The sequence below is a fragment of the Daphnia pulex genome, chromosome 9 (genome assembly GCF_021134715.1).
Source record: "Daphnia pulex isolate KAP4 chromosome 9, ASM2113471v1".
Classification (NCBI taxonomy): domain Eukaryota; kingdom Metazoa; phylum Arthropoda; class Branchiopoda; order Diplostraca; family Daphniidae; genus Daphnia; species Daphnia pulex.
The window spans coordinates 3,224,084-3,241,150 of NC_060025.1; the positions used below are offsets into that span (position 1 = coordinate 3,224,084).

Sequence of the window (17,067 nt, forward strand, 5' to 3'; positions counted from 1 at the left end):
TTCGTGTATAATTAGACTTTTACGTATGCAGTGATGTATTAATCAATACGATCTGCATGGCCCAACAAAGTTCACAAAGAGGAATCATTAGAAAATAATACTTTCATGTTTTTTTACGCCATTTTCTTTGTCCGACCAATAATCGTCCCTTTAGTGCCCCCTTTGCTCAGTTCTTCCGTTTGAATGTAATCAAACTTGTTGGAATTATTGGAATTATCAAGGCACGCCCACACAACCGCTCTCCCCCTTTTTTACCCGAAATTTTACATTTAAGGAATTTTACATTTATTCCCGCTGGCTTTTCACGATTTGGACTACGTATGTGTGTAGCTACAGTCGATGTTTGATTGAGAGCTACGCGTTATTGACTAATTTTATTTCATTTTCTGATGTTGTTGTTACAGGTGCACGAGCAAGAATTTGGCAGCGATTCGGCCAGCGGAGCGTCAACGGAACTTTTTACATGAATCCTTTCATGGGTCAGAGTTCGGGCAATTATTCAGGCTCAGGTTACTCGTTATTCAATATTACCCGAACGCCAGCCCATTCACGGTCAGCCAATCAAGATTTCTTCAGCAACAACACACTGGTCCTGGACCAGTTATTTGACGACGGCAAAGCAGGTATAATTAACTTTAATCGGGAAAATATTTAATTTTCGACAGTTTTTCTTAATTGAAACGCAAATTTTTTCTGGGTTTTATATTCAGATCCTGATATCACTCGAGGCGATGGAGTTTACTCTCGTTATTTCGGTAAATACTTAAGAGGCACTAGACTTATTCCATCACGCTATCCGTCGACGCCATGGACGGAAGGGCCGCCTACACGATCCGCACATCTCCGACCTCCAAACAAATTGGTAATTTCGAATTAGATTGAATTTAAAAATGGAATCAGCTTTTTTAAAATTTGAATTTTTTCTCAAATAGATTCGGTTGAATGCTGCGGGAAGCGTGATTCGAGTGCCACTGGAACGCTGGAACGCTGGAACGCTGACAGGAGCTTTTAGTCGACTGGTTCCGGGTGAAGTTATAAGCGCAGGAAGTAGCCAATTTGTCAGCTCTCCTTCCTCAACAGCCAACTTGTCAACTATTGGACAAGAGCCGGAAGCTTTGGACATCCTTCCACCGTCTCGAGTCACCGATCTGCGCGTTCATGTCGAATCGACAACTCGGCGAGTCAATTTCCAGTGGACCGCCGTCGGGTCGGCGACGATTTCGACATTGGCACAGGTAACATCCCCTTAAAAATGTTATTTCACTTGAAAAACTTAAATCACATTTTTTATTGATTTCTTATATTGCAGCTGACACGTACGCTGGCCTCAAACTCCTATTGGCCTCAAACAAAACTTGGCTCAAAGTGCCGTCGACGTTCCAGCAAGCCGAAACTCTGCCCGCAACCCCGACTCCGCGTCTCAGTGGCGACCCGATGGATTTGACTCTGATGGATTTCAATCGCTACGATCGCTGGTTCTACGTCGTCAGTCGTCAATTGTTTATTCCAATTTGGTTCAATTGTGAATGCCCAGCCCACCTACCACCACAACGACGCCAGCGCCGTCTGGCCGGCTCCTTCCCTGTCTGTCTACGACGTTCCGCCTCAATGGTTCGCTGGCGGCGGTCTCAGCACTGTCCACTGGGCGGCCAAAAACGCGGCCATCGTCGCCGGCATCTGCGTGGCTTTCATCTCATCCTCGTACTGGCCGTTTACTTTGTCATTGCGGCCAAGAGGCGCAAGGACAAGGAGCAGAACAGCAAATCCGGGTCGCCCAAATTCACCTACGTCCCCACGACGGACAACAGCGCCTTGTATCCGGCGCCGGAGAACAAGAGCGTCTCGACCATCGAGTTGGCTTCCGTCGACCAGAACAAGGAGATTCTCAGCCAATACAAATCGGGGGCCGTCACCATCTACGACGGACGGACCGTTCCGGTCCACTGGAGCGCCTCCCAACTCCTGCAGGAGCACGAGCGTCGCCACAGTCCTTGCGGACAGAACGAGCCTTCCGATCATTTCACGGGCGCCCAGCAACGACTCGGCTTTCATCAGTGGCAGCTACCACTTGAATTCCGGCAGCGCCATCTATGACGGAGAAGCAGAACATCTACAACCAGTCGTCGGCCGATTACCGGCCGTACTCGGTCGACTACGAAGGCTCGTCCTCAGTGGATCAGGACGGTGGCTACTATTACGCCGACAAGTCGACAGCGGCGGCCCACAACAACAACGAAATCCCGTCCGCCGACGTGGAGTAGACCTCCAAAGACATAAAAACTCCCTTTTTAAATATTATTAAAAATACCCGACAATAGAACTCAATGATTTTAAAATTATTTTCATGCCCAACAGTAGAACTCCATTTCTATTATCATTATTTAAAATATTGGGGTTCTATTGTCGGTGGAGTTCTTCTGTCTTTGGAGTTTTACGGTCGCCATACCCTACTTTATGCTCTGTGTTTTATTAGGATGTAACAGGATGTGTTTTATTAGGTTTTATGTACAGATGTAAATCATGTTTTTGCTGCAATCCAGTTAATATGTAAAAGCCTAACTTTTATTGTTTAGGTGCCAGTTCATTTGAAAATTGAAATCTTATATGCTGATCGGCAAATATTTTACATAGTGGACTGCACAGTTATTGTCTTTACTACAGTCATGGTGTTATTTCATATAAGAAATACCTGTTTATTATGTATAGTAATTAAATTTTTTAAACAGGTTTAATAGCCAGGTGAAGTCTGAGCTTCTGCAGTGCCGTTTAACTTGTTCATGGTATTGTTGCAGCCAGCTGGTGAATGGTGTATTGAGCGTGCAGCCTGTGGTGTTGGTGAGCCGCTGCATGCAGTCTGTGGTGCATGCTGGTGTTATCCTGAAATGTGTTTATCTTCTTTACCAATACTGCAATGCCTGTTTGTGCCCCGAAATTCAATCTTAAATTGAAGAAAAATAATGTAGAATGTAGCTGTTGATTATATCCTACTTCAACACGGGCACTTATCTCCTTATCCTTCTTTGGCCCACCTGGTTAGGTTGGGATCTTTGAATGTTTCCATACCATAACCGAGATTATTGGCCGCGATTGAAGTAGTCTATGATGTAGATGTAGACAATTGCATAATCTGTGTGGGCTCCATCCTTTTCTGTGGGTTTGTTTCCCTAACTAACCAACGCTAGCTGGTGGTCACTCATCCGTTGTGATAACCAGGAGATGAGGTGTGCTCTGGTCGAACGGGGACTTAGAAATTTCATGACATGGGGAAAACTTTTGAAGGGGAATGATTCTAACCAGGAATCCTACTACTACTAATCGCTCCCTGGAAAAATTGGCTTCGTACTCTCTTCTCTCATCTTCCTTGTCCACCAGGTAATCTCCAGGCTGGGTACAGTCAATCAAGGCAGTGTCTCCCCCTGTCTTGATTGGAATTTGTCAAAGGTAGTCTATAACAGTGACGACTATAATAGCTCCCTATTATTGTAGTAACAGTGAAAATTAAAATTTTTGCAATAATTGAATTTTTAAATTATTCTTCCTTTTTTAGTGCCTAAATGCTTTTGTACATAAATATTAATGCACCGTATAATAAAATTCTTTTTCCAAAATATTTTATGTATTCTTTAGATTTAATTCATTATTACATAAGATCATTAAGATGTAAATGATTTCGTGACGTGAAAGGATTTTCTAATGTAAAAGATTACCTAGTAGCAACAGTAAAGTTAAGCGTGTTCAAATATAAAAAAAATTTCTAGGCTGGCAAAAATTCAAGCCAAATGTACTTATGTCGATGTAAATTACCGTAAATTACGAGATAAGGGATTGCTGCAAGGTAGTAATTTCTTTTGTACATTATTCGTTAAATTGTAAATTAACGAACAATTAAATTTGTAAATAATTTCATCAAGTTGATTATTCCAAAATTTGCAATAAATTACCAGTTAACCAACTGCGGAGCAAGTTTCCGTCCATGGAATGATATATAAGCGACCGCTAGACGAAGCGGATAATCATCAAACTAAAAGTCTAAAACCCGATTTCAACATGACGAAATTCGAACAAGTGAAAAATTTAGTTTCAAGATCCATCAGATTCTTGTCGTACAAAAGAGATTCGATCTTAACCCTGATGCTGATGCTTGTTTGGACGTGTTTGCTTTGTTTGTTCAATACACTTGACCATCAATCAGGCATGGAAACTGAAGTTCAAATCATATGTAACGACAAAAGTTACATAAACCACCCGATGGCATCAAAGGAAAAGATAACATCGAAACAAGCCATGCTTATCTTGGAACCAATTTTTACCTGTCTCAACTTTGTCATCATTGCTATCCTCCACGGAATCCCCGCCGCCGGAAGAAAAAAAAAGACGAATTTTTTCAAGTGGAAGTTTTTCTACCGTTCCCTGCTTTGTGTCGCATCTTTACTGACTGGAGTCGTTCTCGCCTGGTTGTGGGGTAGCAATCGTTTTTATTCCGAAACAAGATTGGCTCCAAACTTCTTGGCCGCCTGCCGACCACTTGATCTGTCTTGCAGTCCCGACAGTATTGTTCGGGTGGAGTGTACAACACCTGCTGAAATATGGATGCCTGCCCTATCCGATTCGCTGCCCACATCAGCGGCAATAACAGCTTACCTGATGGTGATATCGTTCGTCAAGATGGTACACGTGTTCTGTGTGTTGTGGGTGACGGATAACAGGGAGATAGGCATAGCCCTGGGCCTGATCCCACTAGCCTCCAGTGTAGCGTTAACCTTGGCCACCGGATGCATGATCACCACATGCAACGATGCAAGTTTCAACGTTGTCGTTTCCGGCTACATCAAGAGCTTTATGGTGGCTTGTTTTTGGCTAGTTGGGGAGCATTATTGGAGTCGTCAGAGTGAAATTGAAGATCCAAAACTTCCACGTCATTGGAATGACGTGCCGGACAACAAAGTCAAACCTGGAAAAGGCTCGGGAAAAGGCCCCACCTCTACCAACCCGACACCTTCGCAACACGAACCTCCAGCGACAACAAATGCGACCATTTACCCGAATCTGCCGCCGAAATAGGAAAATCCCCCTAGTTCCGGGGCCTCGGTCATACGGTATTAAACGAGTTCGGAACATCTATACCATCAATTGAGATCCGTATGTCTCGTATGTCATCAAGAAATGCTACTATTGTCTGGATTTAAATGCATGACGATCGAAATGAATCAAATAAATTTCAAGTTCACTTCATTTGTTATTTCCTTATTTCACAATTTTTTTTTAGTTAAACGTATCATAAGTTCCAGCTTTTTTTTAAATGTTACGCTTTAAATCATTTCCAACACATGTCTAAAACTAGTTAATCTACAGACACATGACGGTTGTGCCCAGCACTCTGGCCCCAGGGCCAGGACATATGCTAATAAATTAGGATGCTTATAGCAGAATGAATGAACTATTAGTCTATTACATAAAACACCAGTATCATTATATCTCATTTAATCAAAAAACATGTTTTATATCTCCCGCGTAACTAAGGGTTCAGTCTTTTGGCGAATAGAATCCCTATGTACGGGAAATCAAAGTTAAAAATATTTAATCTTCTAATAAGATTTTTGTTTTTAAATTTTTTGAACAACATTCGAAAAATAATTTAGCAGTAAGTTTGTAACATTTTAAAACCCAAATCATTTTCGTTGAATTTAATTTCAAAGGATTTACCTGAAACGAGCAAGTGCAGAACTGCCTACCTGAACGTACTGCCTACTTATACAACCGAGAATTAACCTTCGACTGTAATGAGGTAAGATGGGGAGCGACGGTAGCGACAAAGGTCTGTCCCTTGAACTTCGATCTGATGCCTGCAAAGAAATACAATATTTCTTATTGATGGTTATTGCGTTTGTGGGGTTTCTTTACGAACTTCACTTTCTAGTAGTGATCTTCGTGGTTTTTATGACACCAAAAAACCACGATGACATCCCGGATAAAGAGGAGCGCGCTTGTGGCCGGAATAATGTTCTCAAGCCTGCTTCAGTTCCACATGACTCATATTTCGAAGAATGTCAATGGAATCGTCCGATTGATTTAACATCTCAATCGGCGTCTTTCAAACCAGAAAAAAATAATTTTGATTTTCAAACTGGTGATGATTCTGAAAATGTACTCGACAAGTTTAACTGTTATCAAAACCCACTCTATGCGGTTGAAGATAACGATGTGCCTGAGATCGTAACCAACGAAGAAGTGGATATTGGATATGATGATTGTACGAAATCTAACGAATTCTATCCGTCGAAGCTTTTAACACAAGTTGAAAATGGAACAACTAAAATCGAACCACTGATTCAACTACAAACAACTTTAGTTGAATTAGGAAATTCAAATAAACATGATTTGATGAGGGACCCACATAATAAATATCCGCGTCATCAATCGGAAGAACCAGAAGCATTGTCTACGCCATTATTTGATGCTGAGCCAGAATTGCAACGCCAAAAGGTGTTTCCGGAAAGACCAAAGGAGATGCCCGAACAACAGAAGCGAGAACATGCGAAGCTGGATACGAAATCTGACGCACTCTATCCATGGACATGGACGATTCTGAAAGAAGTTGGAACAACTCAAGGGACTAGAGTAGAACCACTGAATCAACAACAATCAACTTTTGTTGAATTACGAAATTCAGATATTAACCATAAATTGGCTGCTCATCAACCGGAAGAACAAGACAAATTCGATGACATCCCGGTCTGTACACCAAAGGACCAAGACCAAGACCTCCCGGATAAAGACGAATGTGCTGGCCGGAATATTGTTCTCGCGCTTTCAGCTCAAAACGCCAGCTCACGCCTTCCGATCGTAACCAACACTAACATTGGATATGAGAATTGTAGTACGAAATCTAACGAACTCTATCCGTCGAGAGAAGTTGGAACAACGCAAGGGACTAAAGTAGAACCACTGATTCAACATGAATCAACTTTTGTTGAATTAGGAAATTCAGATAAACTTGATTTGATGAGGGACATACAGAAGAGAATGAAGACATATCCGCGTCCTCAACCGGCAGAACCCTTGACAGAACCAGAATCATTGTCTACGCCATTACTTGACCCAGAATTGCAACGCCAAAAGGTGTTTCCGGAAAGACCAAAGGAGATGCCCGAACAACAGAAGCGAGAACATGCGAAGCTGGATACGAAATCTGACGCACTCTTTCCCTGGACATGGACGATTCTGACAGAAGTTGGAACAACTCAAGGGACTAGAGTAGAACCACTGAATCAACAACAATCAACTTTTGTTGAATTACGAAATTCATCAGATAAACTTGATTTGATGAGGGACATACAGAAGAGAATGAAGACATATCCGCGTCGTAGACCGGCAGAACCCTTGACACAACCAGAATCATTGTCTACGCCATTACTTGACCCAGAATTGCAACGCCAAAAGGTGTTTCCCGAACAACAGAAGCAACAACAATCAACTTTTGTTGAATTAGGAAATTCAGATGTTAACCATAAATTGGCTGATCATCAACCGCAAGAACAAGACAAATTCGATGACATCCCGGTCCGTACACCAAAGGACCAAGACCAAGACATCCCGGATAAAGACGAGTGTGCTGGCCGGAATAGTATTCTCACGCCTTCAGCCCAAAACGCCAGCTCACGCCTTCCGATCGTAACCAACGAAGAAGTCAACATTGGATATGAGGATTGTAGTACGAAATCTAACGAACTCTATCCGTTGAAACTTCTAATAGAAGTTGGAAGAGCGCAAGAGACTCAAATAGAACCCCTGATTCGACATCAACCAACTGTGGTGGATCCACCACCACAATATTTTACTATTCGTACTTATTGTAATACGAATATTAAATTACGAATTAAATATCACGATGGAAAATACCCAGTAATGGATTATTACGTTTGGGAAAAATTAGGAAGACCGCGCCTACAACATACAATGATAACAGAAAAAACAGTCGGTCCCCCTGGCAGTTTTTATCAAATCAAAGGAAAATGGCAAATGACAATTGAAGGCATGACAGGATGGATTCCCGTACTGGTGGTCGATAAACCTCATTTAGAAACGGAAGAACTGGATATCTACTTTGGAACCAACGGCAAGCTTCCAAGCGAAAAATTTGAAAAGGAATCTTTATATTCGTTAGCTAGGAAGGAGCCGATAGATGGGTTTGCGAAGCTGGAGGAAAAGGTGCATCCGGAAAAACCAAAGATGATACCCGAACAAGAGAAACGACAACCTGCGAAGCTGGAGAACTCTCCACGAATAATGAATGTGAGAGACATACCTCAACCGTCTCCGACTGTGCCTGAAAAGTCGAAGAATGTAGTACTTCAATATATTACTTTTGAGAATACTAAATTACGAATTAAATATTACAATGGAAAATACCCAGTTGTCGATTATTACGTTTGGAAAAAATTAGGAAGACCGCGCCTACGACCTACAATGATAACAAAAATAACAGTCGGTCCCCCTGGCAGTTTTTATAAAGTCAAAGGAACATTCGAAATGACAAATGAAGGCATGACAGGATGGATTCCCGTACTGGTGGTATATAAACCTCACTTAGAAACGGAAGAACTGGATATCTACTTTGGAACCAACGGCAAGCTTCCAAGCGAAAAATTTGAATGGGATTCTTTAATATATTCATTAGCTTGGAAGGAGCCGATAGATGGGTCTGCGCCACAATATTTTACTATTGATAATACTAAATTACGAATTAAATTTCACGAAGGAAAATACCCAGTGATCGATTATTACGTATGGAAAAAATTAGGAAGACCGCACCTAGAACATACAATGAAAACAGAAGAAGCAGTCGGTTCCCCTGGCAGTTTTTATGAAATCATAGGAAAATGGCAAATGAAAATGAAATTTAAAGGCAAGACAGGATGGGTTCCCATATTGGTGGTAGATAAACCTCACTTAGAAACGGAAGAACTGGATATCTACTTTGGAACCAACGGCAAGCTTCCAAGCGAAAAATTTGAATGGGATTCTTTAATATATTCATTAGCTTGGAAGGAGCCGATAGATGGGTCTGCGCCACAATATTTTACTATTGATAATACTAAATTACGAATTAAATTTCACGAAGGAAAATACCCAGTGATCGATTATTACGTATGGCAAAAATTAGGAAGACCGCGCCTACAACATACAATGAAAACAGAAAAAGCAGTCGTTTCCCCTGGCAGTTTTTATAAAATCATAGGAAAATGGCAAATGAAAATGAAATTTAAAGGCAAGACAGGATGGGTTCCCATATTGGTGGTAGATAAACCTCACTTAGAAACGGAAGAACTGGATATCTACTTTGGAACCAACGGCAAGCTTCCAGGCGAAAAATTTGAATGGGATTCTTTATATTCAATAGCAAAGATGGGGCCAATAGATTATATTACGTATAACATCAAAACTGAGATGGAAAAATGGGATGTAGAGGTTAATAAAAGAAAAGATTTGAAAAAGTGACACGGAGACGATATCTAGTGCAAAAAGAAGATAACGAGGAGTTGATTACTAGAACAATATTACTTGGAAGTGGATGACGACAGAAAGAGTTCACCAGGACCCAAGGGACACCAAGACAAGAAGACATGACTATAAACGAATTTTTAAAAAATCACCAGGAAGATGACTGGAATAAGATTACTAGTACACGACCGAAAGGGAATAATATAGATTCATCAAGCAAAACTTTACTTCAACACTGATTCGTTGTACTTCGACATGCGGCAACATTTCGACTATAGAGCGAGAATACCTGGAGAATGTATGCGAAAATTACCCGGAAAATACTCGACAATATTTTTTATTGTTAGATTAGGTTAAGTAAGGTTAGATTAGGTTAGATTGTCGAAGTAGATCCGCTTACGTTGTAAAGGAATATTCGCCCCAATGTCGAATTTATATCATCTCCAGCTGTTGATGAAGATACGTCAAACTGGTAGTATCGAAGTTAAGTTTTATTGAGTGAACCTCAGCACCCCACCGGAAGAGAACATGACCAGAAGATGACCCAAAGGAAACGACTAGAAGAATATAACCCGGAATGAGAAACATTATCGGAAATCACCACCTCATCTGATTTTGAAAAAGCCGCTAATTCTTACTTTTCCAGGCACCTAGTAGAGGAATTTCGTACTGTTTTTTGAAATCTCGTTTCATCGTCTGCTTCAATCGGTTGTGATTTTGTCGTCTCGCAACACAGTCTTCACCAGTGAACTGATACTGATCCGATTCCGTGTCGTTAAAAAACGGATTTTTTGAGGGCCGTAGAACGGATTGGTTTCCGTTCTCTTACGCTAGAGTCGCATGAAGGCAATAACGTTATGCCTACCCTCTAGCGCCTCTAGCTGATTCATAATCGGATTCGTTTCAGTTAACCGATTTTGACTGTGTTGTCTCTTCATTGACAGTTGGTGTTTACAAACCCAGAATGAATGACAACAATCTTTTTAAATTGCTAGCTACTGAACGAGTAGAAGTGAATAAAAGTGCTAGTGAAAAGGACAATTGTAAAGAATAAAAGCCATTTATAAGTTATAACTCCTGTTTTCTCGACTAGTGTGTGGTTTAAGAGTAGCTGTCACCAATAATTAGTCAAAGGAAACAGTATATGATGTGCATTAGTAGCCTATGATGTGAAACAGACAGGTATAATTTAAAAACGAATTTAATCAAAACCTGGTTATCAATTTTTATAATTTTATTAGTTTGCAGGACAAAATTGGAGAGCTGGAGCAACAAGAAGTAAATCAAAACAGCACAAAAAAGCAGTCTAAGAAAAAAGACGCAGTAGGTAATACTATAATAATGAGAAACTAAGTAACAACTTTCACTTTTGTCAATTGCATCATCACAGTCATATAATATAATTGTTTTTGTCATGAATGCAAAACTAAAACTTTATGCGTATTATGCTTTTCATTTAGGAGGCTATAAGCTCTCACCGGTTAAGCTCTCCTATAGAACATGATTGGATTGATTGGCCATTTAAATGCTGTTTAAAATCAATCACTCTTTATCAATGAGAATGGATATTCTACTACGGATACATGGTTGCTGGTTTATATGTGTGGATTGATTTAACACCAATATTGAGCTAGGTATCTTGTCTTAATTTGATTGTGTTGTTGATTTTTGTTGTCCCCTCTATTAATCTGTTTTTCTTTTTGTAGTTACGTGACGCTGACGGCAAAGTCTTCGTTTTCATTACAACACTACATGATTGCTGGGCAGGTGAAGGCTTACCAAGCTGTTTTTAGTTCCGTCTTATGGAATCCTGAAGAAACTTCGAAAGTTGCGTCTACTAGATGGGATTGATTAATTAATTTCTTAGACTAGAAGTACGTGTCATAACTGTCATTCTGTGTTGTTCAGTTAACAAGGCTTGTCGCTCGATTTCACGCGAATAATTCATGAGAAATACAAATTTCGTAACACACAAATGTATTGTAGGCTATTAGCCGTGTAAGACGCAAACAGTAGACAATAGAACAGATGAGCTATTAAAATAATTATAATCTTAAAGATAATCACTATGCACTTAAAATCAACGGTTTTTGAATTCATATGTGGTTTCCTCATGAAAAATGGAGTATGGTTCATTTTTTTCTGGCGGAAGCCAGCATAGCGTTACGTAAACAGGGGTTAAAAATGGTTCAGGGTGAATTACACGTATACACATACCCAATAGACTGTTTTTGAATACATATTTGGGTTCCGCGTGAAAAGTTGAGCATAGGATACTAGTTTTATTATTATTGGCGGCAGCCTGCATGGCATTTATGGGCATCAGCGTGAAAACTCGTTCGACGTTAATTATATGTACGTGCGTATAAAATAGGGGGTTTTTGTATTCATATTCGGATTCCGCGTAAGAATTTGGGTATAGAATATTAGTTTTTTATTATTGGCGGGAGGTTGCATAGTATTTATGGGCGTCAGCGTGAAAAATCGTTCGGCGTGAATTACAGGCATATGCGTGGAAAATTGATTGTTTCTGAGTTCATATTTGGATTCAGCTTAAAAAGTTGAATGAGAACAATAGTTTTGGCGGGAGTTTGTTATTTGTGACGAAAAAAATTTTTGACAAAAGTCGCCTAGATAAAGAATGCGAATTGGGTCGTTTTGTTTCTATAAAAAATTTCGTCGAAAACGAATAACTACCGCAGGCTCCCGCCAAATATATTGAAATTATCATCTCTAATACAAATTTTTACGCTGAATCCAAATATGAACTCAGAAACAATCAATTTTCCACGCATATGCCTGTAATTCACGCCGAACGATTTTTCACGCTGACGCCCATAAATACTATGCAACCTCCCGCCAATAATAAAAAACTAATATTCTATACCCAACTTCTTACGCGGAATCCGAATATGAATACAAAAACCCCCTATTTTATACGCATGTACATATAATTAACGCCGAACGAGTTTTCACGCTGATGCTCATAAATGCCATGCAGGCTGCCGCCAATAATAATTAAACTAGTGTTCTATACTCAACTTTTCACGCGGAACCCAAATATGTATTCAAAAACAGTCTATTGTGTATGTATATACGTGTAATTTACCCCGAACGATTTTTAACCCCTGTTTACGTAACGCTATGCTGGCTTCCGCCAGAAAAAATGAACCATACTCCATTTTTCATGAGGAAACCACACATTTTATGTGCATAGTGATTATCTTTAAGATTATAATTATTTTAATAGCTCATCTTTTCTATCGTCTACTGTTTGGGTCTTACACGGCTAGCCTACAGTACAAACTACAATACATTTGTGTGTTACGAAATTTGTATTTCTCATGAATTATTCGCGTGAAATCGAGCGACAAGCCTTGTTAACTGAACAACACAGAATGACAGTTATGACACGTACTTCTAGTCTAAGAAATTAATTAATCAATCCCATCTAGTAGACGCAACTTTCGAAGTTTCTTCAGGATTCCATAAGACGGAACTAAAAACAGCTTGGTAAGCCTTCACCTGCCCAGCAATCATGTAGTGTTGTAATGAAAACGAAGACTTTGCCGTCAGCGTCACGTAACTACAAAAAGAAAAACAGATTAATAGAGGGGACAACAAAAATCAACAACACAATCAAATTAAGACAAGATACCTAGCTCAATATTGGTGTTAAATCAATCCACACATATAAACCAGCAACCATGTATCCGTAGTAGAATATCCATTCTCATTGATAAAGAGTGATTGATTTTAAACAGCATTTAAATGGCCAATCAATCCAATCATGTTCTATAGGAGAGCTTAACCGGTGAGAGCTTATAGCCTCCTAAATGAAAAGCATAATACGCATAAAGTTTTAGTTTTGCATTCATGACAAAAACAATTATATTATATGACTGTGATGATGCAATTGACAAAAGTGAAAGTTGTTACTTAGTTTCTCATTATTATAGTATTACCTACTGCGTCTTTTTTCTTAGACTGCTTTTTTGTGCTGTTTTGATTTACTTCTTGTTGCTCCAGCTCTCCAATTTTGTCCTGCAAACTAATAAAATTATAAAAATTGATAACCAGGTTTTGATTAAATTCGTTTTTAAATTATACCTGTCTGTTTCACATCATAGGCTACTAATGCACATCATATACTGTTTCCTTTGACTAATTATTGGTGACAGCTACTCTTAAACCACACACTAGTCGAGAAAACAGGAGTTATAACTTATAAATGGCTTTTATTCTTTACAATTGTCCTTTTCACTAGCACTTTTATTCACTTCTACTCGTTCAGTAGCTAGCAATTTAAAAAGATTGTTGTCGTTCATTCTGGGTTTGTAAACACCAACTGTCAATGAAGAGACAACACAGTCAAAATCGGTTAACTGAAACGAATCCGATTATGAATCAGCTAGAGGCGCTAGAGGGTAGGCATAACGTTATTGCCTTCATGCGACTCTAGCGTAAGAGAACGGAAACCAATCCGTTCTACGGCCCTCAAAAAATCCGTTTTTTAACGACACGGAATCGGATCAGTATCAGTTCACTGGTGAAGACTGTGTTGCGTCTCGACTGCTGTGCTGCGTGTGACTTGTCTCGGGCTCGTGACGTTGATGGATGAGCCGTTTTCATACTAGATTTTAAATTTTGAAAATGTGCCCACGTTAATAAATAATTCGATTTTTCACATTTACAGTTCAGTTTTTGTTCCAATATCGTACGCATGGTTGTGATTGACGAAAACTTTAGCTTATTTTGTCACTTTTTTCGTCCATCACACGTAAACTACAAAAATGTGGTATTTTAATAATTCAATTTCATGGGTTGGAACAATATTTCAGTTTTGCCATACTGTAGAATCAATTAGGAAAAGTTTAGTGCTGAAGCATTTTTAAAATAAGGCGAAACAAGGTGACAGGCAGCATACCATTGTGTAGGTTTTGAAGTTAGCTGGATATCTTTTCAGATGTATATTCCTTAGAACTGAAATTGAGATGATGTTGCATTCCAGTTGAAAATCAGGTGAGTGTGCTTGCTACTATTCTTAGTCTTAGTGTTATAGAGTTTATTTTATTACACGTGGATTAACCAAAAAGTGATTAGTTAATGTTTTATATTTGTAGACAAATTTTGAAGCTGTAAGATTACGAAACCATGCAATCTACCATATCCAGACTTGGGGATCAAGAGTTTGTGAAAGGTAAGCTGTTGTTGAGAAAACAAGCTAAAGTTACATGATTCACATCTTGTATACAACTTGCTTATACAGGTCCCCAATTGCAGGAAGCCTGTAACTATCCACACGCGGTCACAGAGGGACTCGCGATAAGGAGGAACTACTAAACTTTCTACGGCAGTTGTAGACCTCAAGAGTTCCTGGCCTTTTTCATGAGCCCGACGATAAAAAGCAGGTCCCCGACTATTATCAGTTCATCAAGGACCCCATGACTTTGGTGGAGACCGGATTGCAGAGAGACATCACCAATGGCTTTTGGAGTTTATTACCGATCATCGTCAAGATTTCACTTTTTATTGAATAGTAGGTAAGTGTAAATTCAATTTATTATACAGCAATCGACACTTGAGAACAAGTGGTAACGCGTAAAGTGACACCTATATGAATAATTTGTTATTGTAGGCTACGACAAATGTTGTCCTTCGTGCTTGATGGTGACCAAGGAGTCGTATGTCACTTGTGAATGCCTTCCATTTAAGTATATTTCTTATTACATTTTCAGTTTCAACATGATCCAATGATGAAGATTCTTATGAATTATTTTAGCAATTGTCATTGTAGAGTTCAGACATCGTAGATCGTTGTGGACTTGTGGACAATTTTTAGCTTTCTTCTTCACCTTCTCCTAATTAAGTAATTATTTCTTCAAATGGGTTAAATATGTTGAATGAAAAAAGTTAAAATATTTCTCTCTAAATGATTAGAAATATAATTTCTATCCACTTCCAGTCGATAGAAGTCGAAACTGTTTTTATTGAACAATCCAGTCTCCCCCTTCTTTCTTTATAGAAATATCTTAACAGAGATGTTATTTTATTTTTCTGTAATAGAGCTACCGTGTTCACTTCTGGTTTCGCCATCGCAACCGATAGAATCGTTGTAGTTCATTTTTAAATTTAGATCTGATTAATTAGGGCCTGTGCCACAACCATCTGGCCACAACGAAGCATACAACCCCAACCGGGGTCACTAGTCATACCGGAATCTCCAATTGGAGGAAAATTTCTACGATATGTAGAATTAAATTTACATCTGAATTAAGTTTATCCAGATCAATAAAAAATCTTTAATTGAGTAAAGTTCTCGGCTATAGAAATGACTATTTAACGCCTTCTAGTTTTTGTGTCGCTTTCTCGGCCGAGTATCCATACAGGTTCATCATTAAACTTCGAATCCCTGACGTTCAAGAAAGATGCCACTCGTAAGTTACAAAAGCTTCACAGGCTTCAAGTATTCTTTTTGTGTTGACAATAAACAATTTTTTAAATGGAAATTAATAGCTTAATAACTAGAATTACGCATCGCATTCGGAGACAGACAAACAGTAAGCCACCTTGCGCTCGCTGACGTGACTATTTTATTTTACTGTTTTACCAAACTCCCAAACTCCCAAAAGGGAACTGAAGCGCTACACAGAGTTCAAATGCTAAAATTGAAGTTGAATACAGTGACGATGGCCGATGTTGATAAAAGAGATGGTTCCTGTAACAGAAGGATTGTTAATTGGTGACGCTGAAAGGGCCAAGATTTCCCAGCTTACTATTTCTTCCCGCATCCTATTACAAAGATCGTTTACGCATTAAACTGAAACAGGTTTTACATAACTACATAACATCCGTGTGCATCCGCGGATTTCTTCATTTTTATTTCGACAATATCCTTTGCTTGCGCAGTCCAGTCCTCAACTATAAGATAGATGCACGGTAAACCGTAAACTACATCAACTAAAAATAATGTTCCATCATGTGACCGCTAGATGGCTGAAGTATTCAGAAACACGAGATTATGGAAACATAAAAAAAATAAAACAACAAAAGAACAGGATTTTTATACATTTATTCTGCTGGCTTTTCACGATTAATGGTTAATTGGAAGTCAGCTGACCTAAAGAAAAAACTTCCCTAATAAATGATTAAAGTTACCGGCGTGATTTCTCCCTTTTGAAGGTTTCGTATGTAAATCGCAAATGTTTCTAAGGGGCTTCACATCGCACGAAAAGACCAAACACCAATTTTTCACAAGCCAACGCAAAGTATTTTACACGGATAGCCATTGAATGAAAACTTAGAACTATCGCTCGGATTTCCTTATTCCGACATTTTTCACATTTTTGGGCGCTGGTCTTAAGTTAAAGGAAAAAATCTCATCGTAGGAAGCCAATACATTTTATACGCGGGCTATTTTAAAAAATCATTCGATAAGATCTTGCCAAGTATTACACTATTTCACACCACTGCCAGCCGGTACAGCATAGTTAAGTTTCACAGATACTTGTTTTTGTAGAAAACTTTTCAAACTCTTTTCATAGTGGAGGGTACGAATTTTATTCT

The 17,067-nt window shown here is 39.2% G+C and overlaps 4 long non-coding RNA genes across 9 annotated transcripts; 3 read left to right on the top strand and 1 right to left on the bottom strand.

Moving 5' to 3' along the window:
* Window positions 1-2,397: 2,397 nt before the first annotated feature.
* On the top strand, window positions 2,398-2,955 carry LOC124202502. Its single transcript, XR_006878191.1, has 2 exons — window positions 2,398-2,666; window positions 2,727-2,955. It is a non-coding gene; the product is annotated as an uncharacterized LOC124202502 (long non-coding RNA).
* Window positions 2,956-10,225: 7,270 nt separating this feature from the next.
* Window positions 10,226-11,477, top strand: LOC124202475. Its single transcript, XR_006878175.1, has 4 exons — window positions 10,226-10,683; window positions 10,743-10,828; window positions 10,962-11,135; window positions 11,208-11,477. It is a non-coding gene; the product is annotated as an uncharacterized LOC124202475 (long non-coding RNA).
* Window positions 11,478-12,817: 1,340 nt separating this feature from the next.
* Window positions 12,818-14,059, bottom strand: LOC124202447. The gene is made up of 4 exons (XR_006878136.1): window positions 13,612-14,059; window positions 13,467-13,552; window positions 13,160-13,333; window positions 12,818-13,087 (listed from the first exon to the last, which is right to left on the bottom strand). It is a non-coding gene; the product is annotated as an uncharacterized LOC124202447 (long non-coding RNA).
* A 9-nt stretch (window positions 14,060-14,068) lies between these two features.
* LOC124202446 lies at window positions 14,069-15,809 on the top strand. Of its 6 annotated transcripts, none has more exons than XR_006878134.1 (5): window positions 14,069-14,523; window positions 14,625-14,701; window positions 14,771-15,044; window positions 15,140-15,370; window positions 15,568-15,809. It is a non-coding gene; the product is annotated as an uncharacterized LOC124202446 (long non-coding RNA). The 6 variants fall into 6 exon arrangements; XR_006878133.1 differs by having other exon boundaries at window positions 15,140-15,215; window positions 15,284-15,809; XR_006878130.1 differs by having other exon boundaries at window positions 14,069-14,299; window positions 14,359-14,523; window positions 15,140-15,809.
* The last annotated feature ends 1,258 nt before the right edge of the window (window positions 15,810-17,067 follow it).